The 25,509-nt window shown below is 38.2% G+C and overlaps 1 protein-coding gene across 12 annotated transcripts in view; it reads right to left on the bottom strand.

Moving 5' to 3' along the window:
* The window catches only part of PAM (peptidylglycine alpha-amidating monooxygenase), a 278,027-nt gene that overhangs the window by 208,831 nt on the left and 43,687 nt on the right, over positions 1 to 25,509 (bottom strand). For all 12 annotated transcript variants that reach the window (XM_045837893.1, XM_045837894.1, XM_045837890.1 and 9 more), the window contains exon 2: positions 23,869 to 23,962. The gene's annotated coding sequence lies outside the window, so the exon portion shown is untranslated. The remainder of the gene's footprint in view (positions 1 to 23,868; positions 23,963 to 25,509) is intronic.

The raw sequence follows: 25,509 nt of genomic DNA, 5'->3' as shown, positions 1-25,509 counted from the left end.
CAATGGTTTATCATAAACACAAACGCAGGGCCTGCTATCGGGCTATCCTAGACCACCTTCCCGACGTAGCACGCCTCTCTAGAATCTGCAGTCCTTACTTGGAGTTTGTTATTTGGAATCTCTACACTGATTTGGGATACATTTTTTATATGCATCATTACATTATTTAAAATTTTCCCTGTGTTGTGTGTTTGAATGAAATGCACATCTTAAATGTATAATTCAGTGAATTTTAACAAATCATATACCTGTGTAAACACCATATCAGTAGGCAACTTCAATCAATCCCCACACCCCCATGGACAACCTCTATTCTTATTTCTTTCATTATATATAAGTTTTCCCTGTCTTTAACTTTTTATATACATTTTCACATACATTTTTCATGTCTTCTCAGATAAACTGTAAGCTCCTTATACCACACACTGGTTTCAGAGCTGGAATTCTAGAACTTTCAGATCAGATCCCTCATGTTACTCAGAAAGAAACAAAGAATCAGAGCAGGTTAGTGTGAAACCTGGGACTAAGACAAGGGAACTCAGGCTCCCTCAGGACTGCGCACTTTCAATCATGTTTTAAGTGACAGATTACATTTCCATATCCCATTCAATACTTAGTCCTGGTGCTCTGAAATCCCTTTTAACTGGAAAAAACACTTAATAACATGAAAATCCCTTTCTGTTAAGAAGTGTTTCCCTCACGTTGTCTCTCAGGTGCCCATCAGCCTCTGGGCTGGACATGGGTACAGAGGCACAGACAGGGATGTGGCGGAGGGCCTCGGGCGGGCAAGCGTGGCAGGGAGGCTGTGCGCCAGGCAGGTGCCTGTGCACAAGCAGCCCACTCCCCGCCCCGTCTCTCATGACTGTAACTGACCTTCCCAGCTCTTCTTCCCTCGTTTTAGGTTAACTTCTCATCATGAGGCTGTCTTCTCGGTCTCCTCTGCTACCCTTCCCTTGGGTTTAGTCCAGAGGGGGTGGAGATGAGGGGACATCTACTCTTCACACTCAAGGTAGTTCTGAGAGCTGGGTGGGCTTCAATGGCGCTAGAAAACAGTAGTATGGATCCATTCTGCCTGGAGTAACCCCAATCTCACTACTGGATTAGCTGGGTCATTTTAGGCAATTTCCTCATTTGCAAAATAGTGTAATAATAATAGTACTTTGTTCATAGGGTTGCTGTGAGGATGAAATGAGAAAAGTGTCTAGCATACAGTGAGCACTCAATAAATGTTGGCTGTCATTAACCAAATGACATCGTATAAAGTTCTCTGGAGATCATCTATGTATATGATGAGTGTTTGCAAATGCAAACTGTGTGGAAAATGTTGAGACAATAAAAGTGGCACAGAAAGGTTGGGAAAGAAGGCAGTGCATGTTAGAGTAGCAGAATCGGAATGTATGAACCTATGTACGGTCACGTGGTCTGGGCTCCTCTTAATATCAGAGAACTCCCTTCTCTGAACTTCCACAGCACACTTTGTGTATGGTACTTATCCTGGTCTGTTTTATTGAAATTATTTACATCCTCTCCCTTATGAAAATGTAGGCTCCTCAGGATAGAGATTTGCTACATAAACGAAAATGCATTTTCAATAACTAAAGTTAACTCTTTTCTTCCTACCTACTCCCACTCCTTACCTTGAAAAATTCCACACTTGAAGAGAGGTGATTATATATTCAAACACAATGAGAGGCTAATTCAATGCTTATCTTTAAAGGCGTCTGGTAATTGAAGATGATAAATTTCTACACAGTCATAATTATTTCCCTTCTTTTCTGTTGTTCACCTCCCAAACTCAGTGTATTTTTCACTCCAACCATTAAGTAGTTAGCTTTACAAATTTAAACTTCAAATTCTTGCCCAAGTCCAAAAGTCAATCTTGCCCCTTACTGTAAGTGGGTTTCCACAGGAACCATAAGTAATGAATATATTTCAAGGTCTTTCAGAATGTTTTTCAATCTGAGTCCATTATTCTTTGCTCTAACATTCTGTGAGCAATAATCTAATTCATTCATTGTCCCCGTAAGTACTACTTAGCATGTTTTTCATCTTGGCCATCATAATTATTTACACATTTGGACAGGAAAGAGGGAACTCAAATCAGTTTTGCATTATGTAATTTAGTACAGAATTCATGTAATTATGTATTACACATGTGTATTCTTTACCAACCTAGACTGTATGTTTGCACAAGTGTACATTTCAAAATATAGTCCTAGGACAATGAAATAATTATTTTTCCCTCTGCTTTTTAAAAATGTCATTTTTTCTCTGTTTCCAATGTCTTAACTGTATGCTTTTTGACTTAACAATCAACCCATATTCACTCATCTGCATTGAAACTGGATGAACATAAATTTCTATTTCCTATCTTAATCTTTAAAGAAGTAGGATCTATCATAATAATTTCATAACAGTTATAAATATAATTTTTTAAATTATGCATATTCTTCTATAGTGTTTTAGTGCTGGGTTTAGGAGATTGCACACTCAAGTATTTTAACTTGTAAGTAGGGCTGACACTAATGGTTCAAAACACAAGACCCTGATTTGAAATCTTCTCAAACGATCCCACTAAAAACAAAATGCCCCATCCACTTAATTTATTTAGAAACTTTAACTTTTTAAAATGTAGTGATTTTGTTATGCTATAAACATCTTCATCAAAGAAAAGGAGTGGTAGATTTCAAAAAACTTATTAATGAATAGTTCAGTAAGTTGCAAACCTACTGTCATCAAAAACCTTACATATTATATGTAATTTTTCATAAATCATTTCATAGCTTCAGCAAAAGGAATGCATTCTATTTAAACTGACTCATGCAGTGATGAGGAAATTCCGAGGCAACTGTCCTCTCCATGCCGCCTGGAGGCAGATGGTGTCGATGTGTTCAGCCGAAGGAAGTGTTGATCACAGAGTATCTGCCAATCAAACACTTGGGAAAGATGAGCTCCATCTGTGTTTTAATTACTACAGCAAAACCATCCAGTGTAACTGCCAGAGCTGCACATTTTCATAGAGTACAAGAGATATAACATGTACACTCTTTCATAAATGTAAGTAAAAATTGCCATATACAGTGCTGACTTAAAAAATAGCACTGTCAATTAAGACAGTGCTATTAAGAACAAAATCTAGTGACAGTACAAATATCCTCTCAAAAATATTCTTATTTATTTCTATTTTACTGCAGCTCTGTGTGCTATACACTTTCTTTAAGGTTATTCTAGTGTACATCAAAGAATTATATATGTAAAAGTAAAGAGGTAAGATCTGAAAAGCAAATTATCATCCAAATATTTTGGACATCTAAGAATAATCCCACTAAAATTTAATAAAATGAGAAAAATCACTAATGAGCCTTTGATATTCTTATATTATTACATTTGGTAATGCACTCTTATATCCCTATTGTTATAAAATTTTATTTTATTAACAGAAATCCCAAAACTTTCAGAACTTTTCTAACAAGTGACACACTTCATTTTCTCCCAAATGATATTAAGTTGTTTAGCTGTTGTTCTATTTTGCTTTCTGTTTGCAATTATTTTCATAAATGAATTTACTCTGGGACTTGCCTTTTCTCACTACTATGTGAACAGAAAATGTGAAAGCACTAATATACCTCAAAGTTGGCCCTTTTACTCTGGAGGATGGGTTTCAGGAGCCCTCCACAACTGAGAACTGAAAGGAAGCAGAAGGAAACGTAGGAAGGGGTGGAAGGGAAAGAGCTTTCCTTTGTCTTTCCATCTTGTATCCTCACATCAGTCTTGTCTTCGACCCTCTCACCAGCACTAAATATTTGGCCTCATGGATTAGAGAGTAAATTCAGATATTCATACCAATCTCAGAGTTTCTGTTATGTTTTGAAGTTTGACAAGGGGTATGAGCACACACAAATATTGACAATGAAAATATTTTAACCTCTTAATGTACCCTATAACAAGATAAATTCACTCATCCAAGAAGCACGACTAGTGCCTATCATATGTTGAGAGTTGAAGCATGAACATGAATAAAGATGGCCTCTGCCCAAACGATCTCAGAGTCTAGCTAAGTGGCCAATCGCATGAATAACCAAATGTGAAACAAAGACACACATATAACAAGGTGTATGAACAAGGTGCATGACTGGTGGCAGAGAGTTGGGAAGAATTAATCTTCCACTTGGGATTCAGGGGAACTTTCAGAGAGGTAAGTGGGCTTTCACTGGAACAAGTAAGACAGAGGGGTAAGGACACAGCTGATAGAAAGCAGCATACGGGAAAGGCTGGGACATTAATGGTTCGTGATGTTTCCTCATGCCCACTTACCTCTTAGGTATGGTGAGCTACCAGGTCAAATGCTACCAAGAGGTTGTTTGGAATACGGTCTGAAAAGGGTATATTACATTTAGCCATTTAATAGCTCTTGGTCACTTTTACAGATTAGTTCCAGGTTGGAAGAAGGTTGAAATGAATTAATGAGCTGTGAAGAAGCAGACAGCAGTTTGAATGAATGAGAAGTGAATTCGGTAGCAGTTTGGCAGTGAAAGGAGAGAGGAGATAGGGAGAAGAGGGGGTGGGGAGAGAAAGGGAAGAAGTAGGTGGAAGAGGAAAAGGGAGGGGTCAGTGTCTTTAAGAGGAGAGAGGGTGACCCTGGCTGGTGTGGCTCAGTGGACTGAGTGCCAGCCTGCAAACTGAAGGGTCGCAGGTTCAATTCCCAGTCAGGGCACATGCCTGGGTTTCAGGCCAGGTCCCTGGTGGGGAGTGTGTGAGAGGCAACCACAGATTGATGTTTATCTTACTTCCTTCTCCTCTGTCTCAAAATAAATAAATAAAATCTTTAAAAAATAGAGGAGACAAGGTGGAAAGGTGTTTAAGATTTGAGTATGTTAAAATGTGACAGACATGGCAGCTCTTAGTGAGGCTGTAGAAGTTTGGTTTAGTTTTACAATTAATTGAAGAATTATGTTTCTTTTATACTGAATAATAATAAAGTTTACATATTCATACAGAAAATACTTACCTCCAGCTGAAATAATCCAGTTTATTTTTTTCTTATCTAAATTATCCCCCACACTTACTGCTACCTACTTTCTCATAATTTTATTTCTCATTTGTATTCCCAGAAGAAGTAGTAACAAGACAGTTAGTGTATGCTACCTTTTTGGTCACATCGGTAAAGACACTGTCTTCCCTTCAGTCAATTTTCAGATTTACTATGAAATTCAGGTATCAATTCAGTATCAAACTTCCATCAGCATGGATAATTTAGAATTAAATGTATTTAAAGAAACACTTTCAAAATGTTACAAAAACGCAAAACTTCTGAAATGGGTCTCAAAGATCACAGTTATAACCCTAAAATTGTCACCACTTTATAATTATAAGAATCTTGATCCTCAATTAAATGTTACCTCTTATCAGGGGGACTAAATAACTGATCTAATACTGACAATGAAACTTTTCAGTGACTGGTATGCTTTCTTTTCCTTTTTTGTCTTTTACTTTAAATTTTTACAAGACTAGAAGTCACATCACCCTTTTCCTTTTTCCTACTCCAACAAATTGTAACTGTTTTTATAAAGAAAATGTGTTTTCCATATAAAAAACTTATTAGACCCAATTACTAAATCTGGAGTAGAATGAAATACATTGTATTTTTATATTGTTAAATTAAAGGTTTATTTCTCCATTCAAGTAAATGTATATGTGACTCAATAGATTTATAATTGTAGCCAATTATTCAATTAAATAAAAAATAATCCACTACAGCAATGGATGAAAGTTTCAGAAAATAATAGATTCTTTACATAGGAGAAAGAGGGATTTTAAATTAGGAATGAAAAGAAAAGAATCTGGGGGAGTGACAGGTGAATGAAAGTAAATTCTTTGACATTTATAACCTTTGGCAATTAAAAAGTGACTCAAGGGCACCAGAAGCCAACCAAATTTAACTACCTCACATTTCAGTGAAAGCAGTCAAGACATTTCACACAAAGTTTCATAATCTGCTATGCAGACACTCTATCCTGTCAACGTTCAGGCCAAAAACCTTCGCAGCTACCCTTAATCCTCCCTCTCGTACCCCAGGCCTTCAGCAAACCTCCACTTTACCTTTAAGCATATTCAAAATGTGACCTCTTGTCTCCTTTGCTCCCTGGTCCCTATCACCTCTCGCCAAGATTATCAGTTCCTCACAACTGATCTCCCTAGTTCCATCCTTGGCCCCTTAAAGTATACTTTCAAAAAAGCAGACAAGGAGAGCCTTGTGAAAGGCAAATCAGACCACGTTACTCCTGTGCTCAAACCTTCCAGTGGTTTCTGCTTTCACCAGGGCCTACCAGGGGAGTCCAACCTGTGGCCCACAGGTGCATGCAGTCCAGGATGGCTATGAATGTGGCCCAACACAAAATCACAAATTTCCTTAAAACATTATGAGGTTTTCTGTGATTATGTATCACAATGTATTTAATGTGTGGCCCAAGACAACTCTTCTTCCAGTGTGGCACAGAGATGCCAAAAGGTTGGACACCCTTGATCCTGTGCAACCTGCTTCCCGTTACCTGTCGACCCTGTCTCTGGCTACTCTCACCTTCGTTCACCCCACACTGACCTCCTGGTTGTTCCTCAGACACATCTGACACACATCTGCCCCACCTGAGGCCTGTTCCCTTGCTCTTCCCTGTGGCTGAAACACTCTCCCTGAAGCCCTCAGTGTGGCTGCTCTTTCATCTGTCACCTCCTTTAGGTCTTTGTCCAACTGTAACCCTCAGTGGTTCATCTCTGACTATTCAAACTAAAGCTGCAAACACAAACCTCCATCCCTCCCAACTTTTACTGCCTGCTTTTATTTTCCTACTTAGTGCTAATCATTCTCTCTGATAGTCAATATATTTAATTTATTTATTTAATGTCAGTCTTCTCCCACTGAAATGTAAACTCTGTGAAGACACAAATTTTTGTTTGTAGATAAATAGCACTTGACACATAGTTGATTCACAATAAATATCTGATGAGTGAATCAAATCAGACAGTTCATGGAACAGCTGGTTGGTAACAAAACAATAAAACTCTTTATTTCCTGTAAAGTGGTTAAAATTTAGTCTGGTATGTCTCATGAGTTTTGTCTACAACTTATGTTTTAGGTGAAAAATCCCATAAGGAGCTACCTATAAGGACCAGTCATAACTTTAAATGAAGAACCAACACCAATAATAAAAATAAGACATGAAGTCAATGGCAATGTGAACAACTAGAGTCTATCCTGAAATCACTGGAAGAAATTGGTGAGATTATCTCCGGATGCCCACAAACACTGGCCAAGCATTTAAACCACCTTCACTTAAGACTCCTTGATGTCAGCACCAGAGAGCTTTTGAATGGGCAACAGCATGCACACTTTAGTTTTTAAAGACTGCATGAAGCAGAAAGTATACTTTCACAATCAAAATAACTTATATAGCGTTTTCTGTGTTTCTTTGTAAACATGACTAAAATAATTCACTCTGAGTCCATTGACTGCTCCGACCATGCCAATCACAGCATTCCTAATTAGCAGCGAGGAAGTTCTCTACACTAAACATATCTCTTTCAGCAATGGGCCATGTTATTGTTAGGCCTGGTCTTCTTTGTGGGTAATTAATGTTTCTGTAGTATGCAAATCTAAAGTTGAGTTCACTAGATTTTCACTGGCAAATAAAAGCAGTGTCTCCCTTCTATTACCTTTCCCAGATACTTTCATAGCATGAATTCAGAGGCAGCAAGCTCCCAAGTTGGGTCAAATGTGCACTTACTATTGAAGGGATATGAGATGCACATGAAACATTGTAGGATTCAGGGGACATCTCTCTTTAAGCTAAAGACTTCCCAAGACTGAAATCATCAACTTCCCTTAATACTTGTCTCTGTTGGGTTTCTTTATTTCTTTTCATCTCCCTATCAACTCTGTCACTGAAGATTAGCAAACTCATATTTACCTGTCCCTCCAAACCCACACACAATCAACTGCCAAACCCTATAGGTTCTAACAGAGGATGATTTCCATGCTTCTTTCACTTTCACAGCTAGCAAGTCCTTAGATTTCAACTGCATGAATACATTATTATCCATTCAACTGCTCTTCCTATCTCTGGTCTCTCCATGATCCCAGCAATTATTCTTTTATGCAGAGATAATCAACTGCCCGTCCACCTATCTATTCTCTCAGCTACACGATTAAAGTAACCCTCGATCTGCTATGCTTCTGCTTAAAGAATTTCAATGGCTCCTTATCTTCCACTGAATTAAATATAGATCCCTTAGCCTAGGATTTAAGGTGGTCTCTAACAATGCTCCACCCTGACCACCCAGTCTTATCTCCTCCTGCTTCACTTCAGTATAGGAAGCAGCAATCCTCTTATCTCCTGAAACACCTGTAGTTATTCTCTTCAATCCAGGGAGCACTTGTGGTACTAATAAATTGATTTCCTCATCCATTCAACAAAAAGTTACTTATCACTTAATATGTGCTAACGTTGTTCTCAGAGCTGGTGATGTAGCAGTGAATAAAACAAAGGTTCCTGCCTTCATGAAACTTATGTTCTGGTAGGGAAAGACAAAATAAATTCAATCAATTACACACACACACACACACACACACACACACACATATACACACACACACAAAAGAAAGTTAAATTTCATTAAGTGTGCTGTTCATCAAAGCTTTGGTTTTTGTTTGTTGTATTCAGTAGTGTTTTATTTTGTAGCTATCTATTATAAGATTAAAATAGTTTCCTTCTATTCTTACTTGGCTGTGAATTTTTATCGTAAGTGGACATTGAATTTAATCAAATGCTTTAATCTCCATCTTTTGAAATAATAATCACAAACTTTTCTCCTTTAATCTGTTAATGACTTGTACTAACTTTTTTCTAATACTAAACCAACCTAGTTTTCCAGAAAAAAACTATATATTCTGTTATATGTTGATAAGTATTAAAAAGAAGAAAAAAGCAAGAAAAGGAGTTGGATTGTTGGGGTACCATTGGGTGGGATAGGCTCATAACTAAATAGGGCATTCAGTACAGGTTTCACAAAGAAGCAAAGACCTGAAGGAGGCAAAGGCGCAGACCCTGCAGATACCTGGAGGAAGGGAGTCCAGGCTGGGGAGGAGCATATATTAAGACCCAAAGTGGGAAATGTGTTTGGCTTACCATAGGGACATTGTAGACATAAAGTCCAAGGGATAGGTGGACACCAGCTGTTTTAGGACCTGAATTTAACTCTGAATGGGATAAGAAGATGATGGGGGGTATGGAGACTAAGAAGTCTAGGAAGGTTTTAGATCATATATATGTATACCCTTAAATATTCTTGGGAAGGATATAGTATATAAAAGAAAAGAAAATAATATATGGAAACTGTTATCATGAGTGGCTGTGAAAAATAAACACATACCCACATGAGCCTGGAAAGACACATACGGAAATGTTTTCATGGATTATTTCTGGGAGAACTGATAGGGGAAAGATTGTAGAAAGAGGAGGAGGTTCAGCACAGGGGGATGACCAGGAGTTTGGGATATATTGTGTTTAGAATGCCTATCAAACACATCTCAAGTTGTCTAAATTTCAAGACAGAGGTCAGATTCCTATTTAGTATCAGTAATAGGAATTCCTATCAGTAATAGGAATTTGGAAACTGTCTGTATAGATGAAACTGAGAGCCAAGAGTCCACATGAGATCCCAGAGTGAATTTCAACAGAGGAGAACCCAGGAGCAAGGACTGGGTCCTCAGATATTCCAACCTTTAGAGTCAGGAAGATGACGAAGACCTCACAAAGAAGATGGGGAAGGAGAGCAAGTTAAGCTGAAGTAAAATCACAAGAGTGTGGTACTTGTAGGAGTAGAAAATGTTTCAAATGACAGTTGAAGTTAATTCTGAAGAGGACTGAGAACTGATCACAGCAATGACCCGACAGCCACTCATGATCCTAACAGGAGCAGTTTTGGTGGACAGGTGGGATCTGAAAGGAATGAGTTCAAGAGAGACCAGGAGGAATTGTACCATAGGCAAATGCATGGACCACGTGAGCAGTTTTGCTGTAAAGGGGGACAAAGAAATAGATGTGCTTGTATCAGTGAGGTATCATCTTCCTTGAGTTCTCATCTCATCGCTCCCACTGTAGTGTAAGCTCCTTGCAGCAGGGAATGCCTTCATTCTCTAAGCCCAATATTGTTTTTGTGGCAAAGAATTAAAAATGTGTGTCTAACAGCAATACAGTAATTTTACACAGGCTGGCAGACTGACTTCTGTGGTAAACTACTGGATTAACATGAGAGTTAATTCCTGATGCAGATCAATAGGAAAAAAACCTCAACTCAGGGTAAACACCTCTGAGAAGTAACTGCAATCTGATAATTACTGGCTGTCAGGAAGCTTATGTATAAATTTCTGGATAACTTAGTGAAAGCTTTTATCAAGAATGATCTTCTTCTTTTTGCCAAATCCCAAGGTTAAAAACCACTAACTCCTGCATTCCTGTAACATTACTGCAAAGGTGAAAAAAGTCTTTGTTCAGATAACCAGTGAGATATCTGCTATAACCCTTAAAAACCATAGACTAAAAACCAAATCGATACAGGAGATGTTACAATAAAAAATACACTGACCAGAAAAATCAATTATTCTTGAAATTTTCAACATTCTGCTATGTTTGGACAAATTTCAAGCTATTGTTTCTGCACAATCAAGCTTTCAGCAATGGTTAAACCTAATTTAAAAATCCTCATAGAGCTAATATGTCAGGAGGTAATTCTGGATAATTATCAAGTCTAATATATGTTGATTCTTGACATAAGAATGTCTTCCTCTTTAATTTTCATTCATAAAACACAAGCTGTTTTTAAACAGAATGTAGGGATTTCACTTTAAAAGTTTAATGGCCAAGAATGAGGAATGGTGACCAGATAATGTGCAGGATGGAGAATAGTTGCAATGATATCAAAGAAATATAAGGTTTTGAAAAATGAAAAGTATAAACTGGTTAATTTAGTGGAGAAGTTTCAATGTTTAAACATGTCAATCTACTTTACTCACTAGAAAATGCCTGATAAAACACATAAAATACAGTAACTCAGCTGGTGCTGCTTCTTTACCTTGTCCTGTTTAGTTAACAAGACTCCACTTTCCCATCACAATCTCAGTGTGGGTTCAGTTCCCCTTTTCCTGGTTTGCAAATTGTTAAGTTCAGGTTCTTCTCTCTACAACTGACCATGCCCTTTCCCTCTGCCCACTCACTCCTTTAATTTGACCTCCCTTCTGCCCATCAGAAGGAAATACTGATAACTGTATAACTGAGAGTCTACAGTGGGAGAAAATGAGGGGCAGAAGCTTTAGTGCGTAGCATGATGCTTTACACTGAGTAGGTGTTCCATAAACCGGAGCTGGATGCTTAGATTAAATGTTACAGGGAGCCTAAAGGAAGATGGGAACAAGAGTAAGGAGGGCCAGGCTAGGAATCATTTGTTGTAAAGTAACTCTAACTTTGCATGTGATTGCATGCACTCTGCAGTTTTGTGTATATGAGAAAGAAAGAAAAAGGCACTTATGACAACACACAAGAGAGAGAAATGTGAATTTTAAAGTCAGGCCAATGGGACTAAGAGGTGGGGGGATAAAAAGCTTCACAGGGTAACAGTAGGCCTGCCATCAAGAAAACATATCAGTTCATTTAGAATTTTAGGATAAATTTACTTTTTGATTGAATGCACATAAAATGACTTATAAAAATCCTAACTAGAATTTGCCACTTGGCTAAAATTACCATAAAAATTTAAAAATAATAGTCATCCAATGATAAGGAAGTTATTCTCCATGTATACTTCTGCTCCTAGCTTCTGAAACTCTTTGAAATCTGAGGTTACATTGTCCTTTGATTAATTCTGCATTGTGCTTAGTGTATGTCATGTACACGAGGGCATTCAATAGTAATTACTGAGACTGCAATTTGATTGAAGAGAATGAGACTGACCTTTGACAGCAAGGAAAACAATGCCGCAGGACTCCCGTCATACTCTAATGCTCCAATTGGTGAGTCACATTTCTTTATCACTTTCTTTCCTAGAACTCCTGGGAAATTTTTGAGCTTAAATTAGTGGTACTTGTTATTGAGAGGTTTGAAGGTATAAAAATCTTGTGGTTGGTGAGCTCATTCACTTGCTTATGAATATTGAAGGCTGCCTGATGGTCTCTAATTGCCTCCACTCTCCTGTACCCTGTCATGGAGAAAAAGCATCTATTTTCCAGCATGGCTATGGCTGAAAGCCAGGAACCAACCTCCAGCTCCCAGCGTGGGCTTTCACTTTTTGCAAAGTCATCTAGGAAAGGCACAGGGCACAGTTCTGTCTACTCCTTCCCATCTCCTAGATAGTCCTACAAAGCAGTGGTCAAAGAAAACACCCCTCAGAAGACAAGCATCTGTCCCCATGCCTTCATGCTCTTCAAGATATGGCTGCTTGAGCTTTCTTCCACCTAATTGCTCCAGGCCACAGATTTTGCTTGCAGAACTGGAACCTTTTATTTCTGTTAATCCTCAAGCCCATGCAGGCTCTCTTAAATGAATTCAAGGGTGGGGCAAATGGTCCACTTGAAGAATCTCACTTTAATATCAGAAACTGGCAGAAATAGGGGGATTCCACAAGTTAAAATAACAAAACTTTATTCATAAATAATTTCAAGAATTGCTCTTTTTGCAATTATTGATGAAAGACAAATTAAAGCAACAACAAGTTAAAGGAAACTGACTGAATGCAAAGTCCATGAGGAAAATGAGTAGAGCTTTTTGGTGGTTGTCAGGACTGCAGAGCCTTTGGTGCAGGAAGACAGGATTACGTCCTAGATCCTTCAAGAACTTGCTGATGACCTTCACTTCCATTATGGGAAAACCCTCTAGACCTAAAATCTCTGAGCTAATTTCCAAAACAGTCAATTAGAAATCATAACAGTCTTTGAAGTTTTTCATTTTTGAAGTCTCTTTCCATCTTATCAAATACCACAGACTAACTACCATTAAGAACCTTAGAACTCTCCTTTCCATTAGTACCATTATCTCCAATTTCTCTCAAAGATAAACTTTTAAGATAATTTTTAACAAAGTTAAAGGATCAGTAAAGCAACTGAGCCAGTTCAAAATGATTTAAAGATTAAAGAGTCTCTTCTATTACAGAAAAAGAGCTGCTTGGTGAAGTTTCTTTTTGTTTTTCTTTCTCACTCTCTCTTTTCTTTTTTTGAAACAGAGATTTTACCTCTATTCCCTCTAATTTACCTTGGCTAGGGAAATTCAGTATTAAATTGAAAATTCGGTATACATATTAAAAATGTTGAAAGGTGTTTGGGTTCTATTAATTTATATTAGCACTTGAAATAACATCTACTAGATGATAGATACAAGAAGCTAAATGCCAAAGTGAGTTTAATGTATGTATAAAGGAAGAAACACTTTCAACTAAATGCATTTTTATTTATAGAGATAGTTTCTATAGATGCATAGCTATTTTGTCATTTGTCAAATTGTGTAACTAACTGATTAAGTTTTAACTTGCCAAAAAACATCTTTTCTTGTAATGATGATATTCTGACTGACAAATAAATCCCATCATGGCATAAAATCAGTTTTTGCTTTCATAAAGAATCCTAAGGTTGTTGTACTTCTTTAGTACCAAAAAGAATCAATGTGAAAATAATTACTTCTTGCAAAGAAAGGTGCCTTCCATAAGCCCTTGTCTTCTAAGTAAAGGTCCTACAGTACTGTTCAGTTGTCCTCCGGAAAATGATTCTAAAAATAAAAAGAAATACAAGCAGAAAAACAGCTGGTTTTCCTTCCATTTCCTTTCCTTGAGAGAACCACAGCAAGATGTAATTTTAGGCTTTCTGTCCAAAAGTAATATGCTAAATCAGTTTCTTTTCTGCATCTTTCACCACTGGTGTTTAGCAAAGAAGGTTTAAGAACTACTACTAGACATAAATTATCTTATGCTTACTATGGATGGACCCATGTGCCATAAGGGGCTCAAATTTATGATAAACACAAGGATGTGAACAATAAAAGAAACTATTTTTGCAGCTGTTGGCCTCAAGTCTAGCATTATTTATTATGAAAATATATTGTGCCTTCCCTAGGAAACTGTGTAGGGCATACCTGCCACATTCATCTGCTGGGTCTTGTGAGTCATATGGCTTAACGCCAAAGCAGTGAACGGCAGTGTTATTCAAAACTCAGGGTTACTGGATCTTGCATTTGGGTCTCTAGTGGCCCAGCCATTACCCTTCAGTTTCTAAAGAAACCCAGGCTCATTCACATAGGAGTTAACTAATGGAATTTTCACAATCCCAAATCAGTTTTGTTTAATTAACTTCATCTGATGTGTCTCACTAAAAATATTAAACTGAGAATAGTGTCACTTTATAAGGCTCACATCTGTACCTGAATTCTGAATGTTTGAGTTGCTGAAACATTTCTTTCTAATTTGATTTTACCCCATTAACTATCTTGAAGTATCTTAATATCCATTAGGGAAGATTGCATTCACCCAATTGGGTCAAAATTTCATGGTCTCTATTGGCAATCACCAGTTTAATTTATAGTTGTCAGTAAAAATATGCCATTTGTGACTTTGGTATTGATGGAATCAGCCATGCATTTTGTAATCTTTCTGTGATGGGCAGAATAATGGCCCCCAAAGATGTTTGTGTCCTAATGCCCAGAACCTGTGAATGAATATGTTACTTTACATGACAGAAAGAACTTTGTAGATGTCATTAGAGACCTTAAAATGGGAAGATTATTCTGGGTTATCCAGAAGGGCCCAGTCTACTCCCCCAGGTCCTTTAATGTGGAGAACCTTCCCCAGCTGTGCAGCATCAGGGAGATGGCTGCGTAAGGACTCAGCCTGCACTTCCTTGCTGCAAAGACTAAGGAGGGTGGCCAGGAGCCAAGGAATGCAGGTGGCCCATAAAAGCCGGAAAAGGCAAGGAAATGGATTCTCCCCTAGGGCCTCCAGAGAGGACTGTAGTCCTGCCGATACCTGGGGTTTATAGTCCATTGAGACCTGTATCAGGCTTCTAACAAACAGAGCTGTAAGATAATAAATTTGTGTTCCTTCAACCACCAAGTTTGCAAATCATTTGTTATAGCAACAAAAGAAAACTAATACACTTTCCTAGCTATTATATTGTTCTAATCACTTCTAGTGTGGGAGAAAAGTTGCTGAGGAAAAAATTTACTCAACTAGGGAGTGTGCTGCCCTGCACACAAAAACCCACTGGTCAGTGTGGGAGTGCAGGCTCCAGCCTGGGCTCTGCCGGGAAATGAACACAGAAACTGGGCAAAGCACGTAACCAGGTCCTCAGAGCTGGAGTTTCTCTGCTATCTCTGGACAAAGTGTTTCCTTCCAGGTCCATGTTCCCCATACAGCTTTCTCTAATCTGTTGGGTGCTTTTAAGCCAAAGTGATCCCTTTTCTGTCATAGTTCATCATCTCATGTTTCTCATCTAACAGTAGGAATAAGTTTAAATATCTATAAAACTTAAGACAGTCTTATTATGACATAAAAACAAAATGAAAACTGTGCTAAAGCAATTTTTAAAATCACCCTGCCTAAAACTGCTTGGCAACACCTTCTGACTGAAGCATGAAGGAAACTGTAATCTTTATAGAACATTCTACATAAACTGCTACTTGTATCGGTTAAGTCAGCAGGAGAATATTTTCATGGTTATTTTAAGGGTTCAAAGCTTCATAAGTATTTTCTTTTATTGCAGAGTTAGCTACTCAATAGACTAAATTATATCACCCAAAACATTAATACAACAAAGAGAAAGCCCTGATACCATATATTCTGAAATGTAATATAGTCTTCTTTTCAACAGAAGCTTTATGAAAGTGTTTCACTGAAGAAGGGGTTTTAGAAAGAGTGGAAACAGTTTATAGAGATTCAATTTTTTAAATATTTAACCTGCCATAACCTAAAATAGGTAGTATCATAAGTTATCTCTACTTTTCAGGAATTTTTTAATAGCAACTAACTAGCAAGTTTTCCAACACAAAAGAGGATTAACTATGATTATATAAAATAAATTAGAAGTGAAAGGAGTTTAGCATGTTTTCAGGGTAGAGAGAAATTTACAAAATAAGCATTTATTATATTTAAGATACGACAGATATCCTCACATATAAGTAACTGAATTTAAAATTTTAATCTTCCTTTTACGCTCTCTCACAACTGTGTTTCTCTCTGGCTATAGCAAGGTGAATGAAGAGTGTCAGCAGTCCACTAACACAATCTCACACAAAAGCAAAGCAGAGTTGGACAGCAGGGTACATTCCAGAAGACTCCAAAAACACACAAAACAAAATGCCAATGTTAATCAACGTCTCTCTGGAAATGGACAGTCTGAACCATTTACCAACATCTCAAAAAAGCCATCTGTCGACCTCCTACACAGAATAAAGGTTCAGCTACAGAAAGAAATGGGAGAGCTCCCCACCGTATTCACTCCATTCTCATTCTTTTTTCTCTTGCAAAGCTATCCAGCCACTAATTAATTAGAAACTGCCTTTACCTGCCACCTCCATATAAACACAGCGTTACATTCCCCACAGAATATACTGAAATAGCCCCTCAGGAATCAAGAAGAAGAAACAAGGTATGACTAGCACTGTCAGATGAGCAGAACTCTCAGAATGTAAAGATTCAGAAGTAGGCTGGTAGGAAGAAACCTGTCTTGTGTGCCTCATTTATTGTTTATTCCTGAGGCACCCCGAGTAAAAACACTGAAACAGAAAACTAACTTTTCAAGGGAAATACTCATTCATTTGATTGTTGTAAGTGATTTACATATTCTTTTCATCAAGCTGAACACAACTGGCTTATCCTTAAGAAGCCTAGCTATGTTCTGTGGAAAACTTTTATGAAGACTAATTTCATTCATTGCAAAACAGGAGCATTATTTTTACTATAACATAGTGAGAAACATTAAAAGTGTGAAATAAATATGCAATAATGATTATCATTATACTTTAAACTTAATATATTGACCCATAACTAAATCTTTGTCCTACAGTATACATTTTAATTTCCTTAAAATAAAAATTCACAACCTAACTTGGCCTTTCTTTCTCATAATATCTTCCAGCATTATCTTAGACCTTTCAAATGTTAATGTTGTTTAAGCTGGGTAAAACATATAAAATGTCAACAACATATATGTAATTCGCATACTTGAAATATAGCCCCATTTGTACTATAACAGCTGTCAAAGTACTTTAAGAAATTTGTATCATTCCAATAGTTTGAAATGAAAAGCTCTGCTGTGTTAGCTGTTGCTGCTCACCAGGGAGAGTAGCAGGCACCGCACTGTGCATTCACAGTTATCTGCCTGTGTGCCCCAGGTGCGCAGGCACACACAGACCCTGAGTACAAACTGTGCCTGTTCTAGGTAATTGGCTCAATATGCTCCAACACATTATGATTTCAGTCAGTAGTGTATCTTGGAAAGCACAGAACCGTTCACACACCTGAAACAGAATAACAGAGGCATTTAGTAATTCTCTGACATGCAAAAGAAGGCACTTACCTTCCTTTTCTAGGGATGTCTGAAATCACACTGGAAACCCAGCAAGCGAGAGAGGGGCTTTATTGCAGGGTGAATCATCCCCACGTAGATGCTCTGAGCAACCCCTGTATGCATACTGACATCATCAGGAGAGACTTGGAGGCAGAGGATACTATGGTAACCAAGCAATGTGCTGGGAGACAGAAGCCTTTAATTGCTTTAACAACTTCCTGGGGCTGGAGCTACCAGGCTTGGATTTGCTAAGTAGGAAATGAAGGTTGTCACAGACGCGGTGAGTGTGACACAGAGCAAGGGGACTCAATGAATTCTGAATCTATTCATTGCGATGTGACTTTTTAATGACAAATGTCATTACATGATTCCATTAGCAATAGTCCTCTCACAGCTGAAGCTCTGATGAAGTCACAGGTCAATAAATAAAGCTCACAGGTAGCAACAGTATAAGTATTCATAAGTTGTTTTCTTATTGAACAAACATTAATATTATTGCATTAAAAACACCCTTTTCCTTGAGGGTGAATACTTGATTCCCTCTAAAAAGAAAGCTCACATATGTGCCTCCGGAGGTCAGTGTACTGATAACAATGAAAACGGATTCTCTCTATTTACTTCTCCAGGAGGCGGCAGCTGTCCTTCCATTTATTTCCAAGCTCCAGCAAAGCCTCGCCAACACACTGCTTATCCAGAAGCCACCTCCAGCGAAATGCCTAATTATGACACGCAGATAAAATCAGAAGAAATCTGCCATCTTACGGCTACACAGTCTTCTTGATTAAGTCTCTTCCATCACAGGCAGAATTACTTCACTTCTAACAACCCCCAAAGCTACACATAATTTCAGTCTCCTCTTTGAAGTGTCTGTCCTGCCCTGCATCTGTCATCCTCATTCACAGGAATATAACCCCTCTTAAAAATACCACGTTTAAAGTAATTTCTTAAAATAACAATGTTTCAACCTCAAACTGAGTCTATAATGATATATCATGCTTATTTGATCATATGCAATGCTTTAATATGTATATAATTTGTCATCTGTACTATGAAAACTATTGTTTTCTTCTCCATGAATATTGGATTGACATGTTTTTAAACAATACCATGGTCTAATTTTTCTACTGTAAATACTGTAATTATAAAGATAAGCAAATAACTTGGCAGATTCTCTTTAAGATAGTCCTAACAATAAAAAATGAAGGTTGTCATTCAGTACTGTGTACTTAGATCTAAGCTATTTCAAAGAAACTATTATTATCTCTACTTCTATTTAGATGAAGCTAAGCCTGCTTTTAATGTTTCCCTTGTGAGGAAAAAAGCATACAAATGAACCGCAATAATACTGCTTACAAAAATAGTAAAATAGAATAAAACATCCACACTATACAATTTGGAAAACTATAAAGAATTTAAACCTAACTGACAATTTGAACTTTTCCCTATGGCAGAGGTAAGGGAAAATTCTGAAAGAATGATAAAGTCTTCCCTCACAAAAACCACAATAATTCGGTTCCCCCTAACTTAGGGAAAGTGAAAAAGCTTTACAACAAAAATCAAATTACTTCTGTCCTTTCACTTGATATTCCTGACACCCTGAGTTGGAGAAGCCAAATATGCAAATTTTATCATGATGTAAGAGAAAATAATATATATGCAACATTTGCCATGATATAAATGAAAGTAGTATCTATATGCACGTATATATATACATATGCATCTTACATAAGGTATATTTTAAAGTAAATGTATTTGTTTATTTAAATACATACTGAAAATATCAAGATACACACCCAATTGCTAGGGGTATTTACTACTGGGAGTTCAATTATAGATTGGGAGAGTCTTCCAATTTTTATGTTGTACACTTTTAAAATTTTAATTTTTTTAACCATGGATATGAGTTACTATTTAATTTGAAAAATAGAAACTCACCTAAATATGTTCTGAACTTGCAATCCTGGTGTACCTGCTCTTAGTGAAGACCTATGACAGGTTCAGGGGACTAGATCCTAACATACTAGCCATACTATTTCAAGGTTGTCTCAAACAACTTACCAGGGAGATGACCCACCTGTCCAAACAGAATTAAGATGGGTAAAGAAATAAAGGTTATCTATACAACACACACACAAAAGAGCGCAGGTTTATCGACTTTTCCAGAGGTGTGATGGTCATAAAGAAATAGTCCAACAGTAAAGCCAGTTCTTTAGATTTTCTTTTAAAGATACCATTCAAAAAAGAGCCTATTCACAAATAAGACAGAACCAAAAGGTCTCTGGTCACTACAAAGGCTGAAAGGAATGTGCAAGACCACCAGCAGGAATAGCAATCAAGTATCAGCTAGACAAATGGCCCCAGGGGGTCAGATTAAGTGTCCTGTTACAGACGTTTGCTTTCAGAAATAAAGGGGGCCAAACTTCCCCAACCCCCACTTCCTAACTCCAGGCCTCATTGAGTTTTCCTTCGCCTCTGAATCTACAAACACAGCTCCCACTCAGGTCAGTGTTCTGTTTCCTCCTGACACTCCGTGAAACTTTCTGGTCAATGCAGCCTTACCACCTTCTCAGAGACCATAAACTCTTTCTCACATTGATAACTTTGTACAGAAATCACCACCTCCTTTCCCACGTGGAGCACAGAGAGGCCCTGTGAGGTACACGCCCACATCAGGCCACTCCCAGCACAGAGCTGGGGACAGGCAAGAAATCGACCCAGCACCAGCACTAGCTCCGCCAAGCCTGACATTTTTCCTGGGTAACTATACCTCCTTTTATCTGTCCAAAACTTGAGAAAATCTCCTTATCTCCCAGTGGATCCTAAGGCTTCACAGACATCCAAACAATCTTATAATTTATCAAACTGAAATGAAACAAAGGGCAGAAGGCAAGGGGAAAAAGACATAGCACATTTCCCAAGGAAATAACCCTTTGACTGGCAAAGTATTATAAATCTCATCAACTCCCCTGCAGCCACCTCAATCCTTAAATTGAAGCCTGGGGGTCAACAAGGCCCTGAGCTTAACCAGTTCCCTACACTACAGTGAAATCATAGCGGTAAAGCCAATTCAGAAGCGATGGGGATTAAAGTTCTACTTCTGAGAGGAACTTGGCCGGGATTTCTGAAGCCAAGCTTAGACTAGTGAGCTGCAGTGACCAGCCTGCCTCCTCACCCACATTGCTTTTCTAAAGATAAGGCAAACACCCTTCACCTTAAACTAGCTTTGCCTCATAATTTATCTTGTACTTCTTCCTAGCCCAGATGAGCAACATTCTTGGCTCCCCTCATCTTGATATACTTTTCTTAATTCCAGTTAAGTATATGATAAGGACTGACATAAAAAACAACAACAACAGTGGTATATAGGACTTTTTTGATTAGCATTTGGGTTTAAATTTGTTAATTAAAACAACTGCATACTGATTTAACAAAAAGGTACCACAGAACTTCCAATGGCAAAAAAGCTCTAACTCTCCATCACCCTTAAGTCCTGTCAGTAGACAGATTTCACTGATCTTTCTCCTAGTTGCAGTCCCACAGTTTCTCCCTAGCTTGGATCTCCTCTAACAGTCATCCCAGAATGCTCTGGTTCCCTTGACTTCAGTGTCTTGCCCCTTGAATTCTTCTGTGTGTCTTTGTCCTCGATGAGGCTTCACAACCATTGCCTTACCATGAAACTCCACAATCCTAAATGGCTTCCCCTGTGGGTCACTGAATCAAGTGCAGATCTCACAGCTTCAACATAAGCCCTTCTTTGTCAGACTGACCTCTGGGCATTTTGAGCTACAGCAGTTAGACAATCTAATATACTAGAAGGTCTTGGTACTTTGCCTCCTCCAGGCCTTTGATCTTACAACTTCTTCCTCCTGTAACCCCACACATGCCTACCTTCGGTCAGGGATGGGTTCCTCCTCAGAAATTCCAGGGCTCTCTGCCTTACAGACTACATGCAAAACATCCTATTGCTGAGTTGAATGGCCTTAATTTTTCTTTCTTGCTGATGACCCATGGCATACTCATTCACCATAACATTCTCAAGTCCACTTACAAGGCTTGGGAGAAACATCTCTTGTTATCCAATTCTCTTCCCTGTGTTAGCTAATAACATCTTACAGAAGCAGTAGCAGGCTCTTCCTCTGCTCCATTTACCAATTCAGAGTAACTAGCACTGTTGGCAAACCCCTGTATTTTCTAAACATCAGTTCCTAACTGTCAAAAGGAGAACTATGCCTGATACTGTAGTTATCAAAACAAAGATAATGCACAAAGGACTGGCACATCACAAGCCCTTAAAATGGTAGTTATTAACATGAATGATAATGAACAAAACCACAGAGGATGGGATTACACCACCTTCTCTAAAGGCTGCATTTGTATTCTGCAAGAGTGTTGTAATTGGGTAATGAAGAAGCAGAAGTTGGTCAAGCAGGGGCCTGTAAGAGCTTGAATAATCAAGTAGGGGGGGCATGGGTATTTTGTTGTTTAAAATGAGGGTGTTGGTCTTTTCCAGTCTGACATTTCGATGTGTTGTGAAGCATTCTGTAGCAATTTTCTACATTGCTCCCACACAAATATCTGCCTTCTTCTGCAACTAAGCCCGGTAGAGTGTCCAATGTGTGGGTACTCCACTCAGTTCAAACCATAATAGACTGAAATTATTCAAAGTTTTATCCTTAAAGAATCTGAATTTTGCTTTCATTTAAAAATCCAGGACTAGATCCCATACTACTCTGAACTCACCCGTAAGTCAATTAACTTGAACGTTTTCCCAAAACTGAACATGGATTATAAAGTCTTCAATGTTTTTATTCTAAAAGTTAAAGGTATTATAGATGATGGCTTACACTAATACCAAAAACTTATTTCAACATTTCATGATTCTAATTTTGATTACAATTCCCAGAGGATGCGCTGGATTAAGTTCTAATATACTTTTCTAAAGAAGCCAGTTTTAGATAAGTTCCCATTTTAGTCCCTCAATTAGCGGGACTTTAAAATACCTTTTCCCTAGGATACAAAGAAAGAACTTTGAGGGAAATGTAGAGCATTTGTCTGAATCTCAGCACAGATACTGTATTCGTGAAATAAAAGGAAGCATAAGAGGGGCTCAAGATGCTGCCTGCAGCCTAAGAAGACCTGCAGAGCTGAAAGGGTCTGACAGCAGGATGTGGGTTATAATGTTTCTGAATGAAATCCTTTTGTGCGAGGGTCTCACAAAGGGCATCCAGGCAGGGCTGTGTGTGTTTGGATTTAAATTAATCAAGTCAGTTCCACAATGCTAAGATTCCTTCTGTTTAACTGGTTACGGCGGGTTTACAGGCAGTTCCCAAATGATGTCAATAGCTTCTAAAAGGTCAAACGCAGCAAAGCACACCAAATGTCCTAGCGTAAAAAGCATCAGTAACTTCTCCCTCTGTGATCTGCTGGGTATGACTTATTATGCAGCGGATTATCCCATTTTAATCAACTGCCCTGGTTTTCTTCTTTTCAAATTTTTCCCAAAAGTTAAAACATAGCTATACATTTTAATAATGTATACAACCAGACTGTTTGCTTTGTTCTACAGTATGTCGGGCTAAAAACAATATAGATAGCCCAGCTGCAGCACCAAATTTGGCATTGGGAGTGGGGGACAGGACAAAAAGGGATGGGGGTGGAACTGCTGTAGTCAATACAGGGTAAGTACAACCAAAGCATCATCTGTATTATTAACACAAAGATACAAAAAAGAAAGATATGACTATGATAAATGCACCATCAGGTAACAAATGCTCAGAAAACAGCATAGATACAAAAAGGAAGAACCCAAGCCACGTGTAAAATTCCATCTGGGTTCAAAACCATGCACTCTAGACCTTTGGGGGCTTCTTTAAAAATCCAGTGTTTGTTTTTCCCAAACAGTAAGGGACTGAATGCATTTTTGTAAAACATTAACGGTGCGTGTCCTGGGCACCGAGTCAAAAGGAAAGGGAAGAGAGATAAGCCAAGTATTCTAGAGCATAAAGTGACCAGGACCAGCTTTTGTCTGACAATGCTGGAGAAACAATAAATGCCAGCTCAGGGACTCAGAGGAAGTTCCAAGCACTCAACATAGCCCCCTCCGTCTTATTACGGTCTCTGACCTCTGACTGCATTGCTATACAGGTTTTCAGAGCACAGCATTGGGTCTGCATTCCAGCTCTGCCACCTCCCATCCCTGTGATCTTGGGCAAGCTACTACACTTTCCTGGGCCTCACTTTTATCACCTATTAAAGTATGGAAATCATAATCATACCTCTGGAGGTAGCTGAGCCAGACACAGTTTCAGGTATTTGGAGTGCAGTGTTGAACAAGCCATACAGGGCTGCTGCAATCAGGGAGCTTACATTCTGGGTTGGGAGATAAAACAATAGACAATTAAATAAATAACAATTTTATATGTAAGAAAGAAACATAAAAATTTTACATGTATCTTTAGAAACATATCATAGCATGATGAGATAAGAAGTATTCCAAGTCATGAAAGGCAAGGACCTACATCCAAGATTGCTCTATCCAGCAAAGCTTTCATTTAGAATGGAAGGGCAGATAAAGTGCTTCTCAGAGAAGGTCAAGTTAAAGGAGTTCATCATCACCAAGCCCTTATTTTATGAAATGTTAAAGGGACTTATCTAAGAAAAGAAGATAAAGAAAAAAACATGTATAGTAAAAGGACAGCAAACTCACAATTATTAACAATCACACCTAAAGCAAAACCAAAAGAAACTAAGCAAACAACTAGAACAGGAACAGAACCACAGAAATGGAGATCACATGGAGGGTTAGCAACAGGGGGGGGGGTGGGAGGAGGAGAGAGGGGGAAAAGGTACAGAGAATAAGTAGCATTGATTGTAGGTTGAAAATAGATGGGGGAGGGTAAGAATAGTATGGGAAATCTAGAAGCTAAAGAACTTATAAGTGTGACACATGGACATGACTAAAGGGGGGGAAATGGGTGGGAGAGGGTGTGGAGGGGAGTGAAGGGGGGCAAATGGGACAACTGTAATAGCATAATTAATAAAATATATTTTTTAAAAAAACTGTCCAGATAAGAGAATAACTTAATACAGTTGTCAGAGAGAAATCTCAGTCTCAGAAGAAATGACATTTGAATAAGGAGAAGCAGCGAGATGCATAGAATAAAAGGACACAGCCTTCCAGGCATAGAGATCAGCAAGAACAAAAGTCCAAGACAGAAATGAACTCAAAATGCTCAAGGAACATAAAAAAGCCCAGTGTGAGTGAAGGATAGTGAAGAGTGAGCAACAAGTATAGACACCTTTCAGACAATTAAGTGAAGGAGCTAAATTATAAATGAATTTGTGAATGGAGCCTGGAGTTAGAGGATAAACTTGAAAATGTAAATTTGGGAATCACCTACTCAACACAAATCTCTGTGAAGCACCCAGCACCATGCCTGAATGCTGTGATTATTGATAACTGATCATTCTCTTTCCATTTTTCCACGTAACTGAGTTGATATTTGCACTAGGGAGATTGTCAACATAATAGAGAGAAGATGGGAGGAGCTGGGTTTGCTGAGGGAGAACACATGTGTTTCACATTGACTGCCAACTCTACAAAATAGTGGAACATCCTGACGTTCTGTGTTGAGCAGGATTCTGGGGCCAAATACGAGCCTGTGTAATGATGTGTTCCATTATATGCAAAATATGTAAATGGTGACAGATTTCCAAGGCTTTGGCATTGGCAGTTTTTGTTCACTGTTTTATTTAATTTTTTTCATATTTGGTAATTATTTCTCGTAATAATATGAATTAGGTAACATCACTATCTCTACTTTATAATTAAGAAATCTGAGGCTCAGAAAGAATAATTTATTTGCTCAAAGGAACCAGCCTTTAAATACTTAAAATCTGGGTGTCTCTAACTCTGG

The sequence above is a fragment of the Phyllostomus hastatus genome, unplaced genomic scaffold (assembly GCF_019186645.2).
Source record: "Phyllostomus hastatus isolate PE091 unplaced genomic scaffold, TTU_PhHast_1.1 phas_contig_254, whole genome shotgun sequence".
NCBI lineage: Eukaryota > Metazoa > Chordata > Mammalia > Chiroptera > Phyllostomidae > Phyllostomus > Phyllostomus hastatus.
Note: the sequence above shows the minus strand (reverse complement) of the source record. Positions and strands in the feature narration are given on the sequence as shown.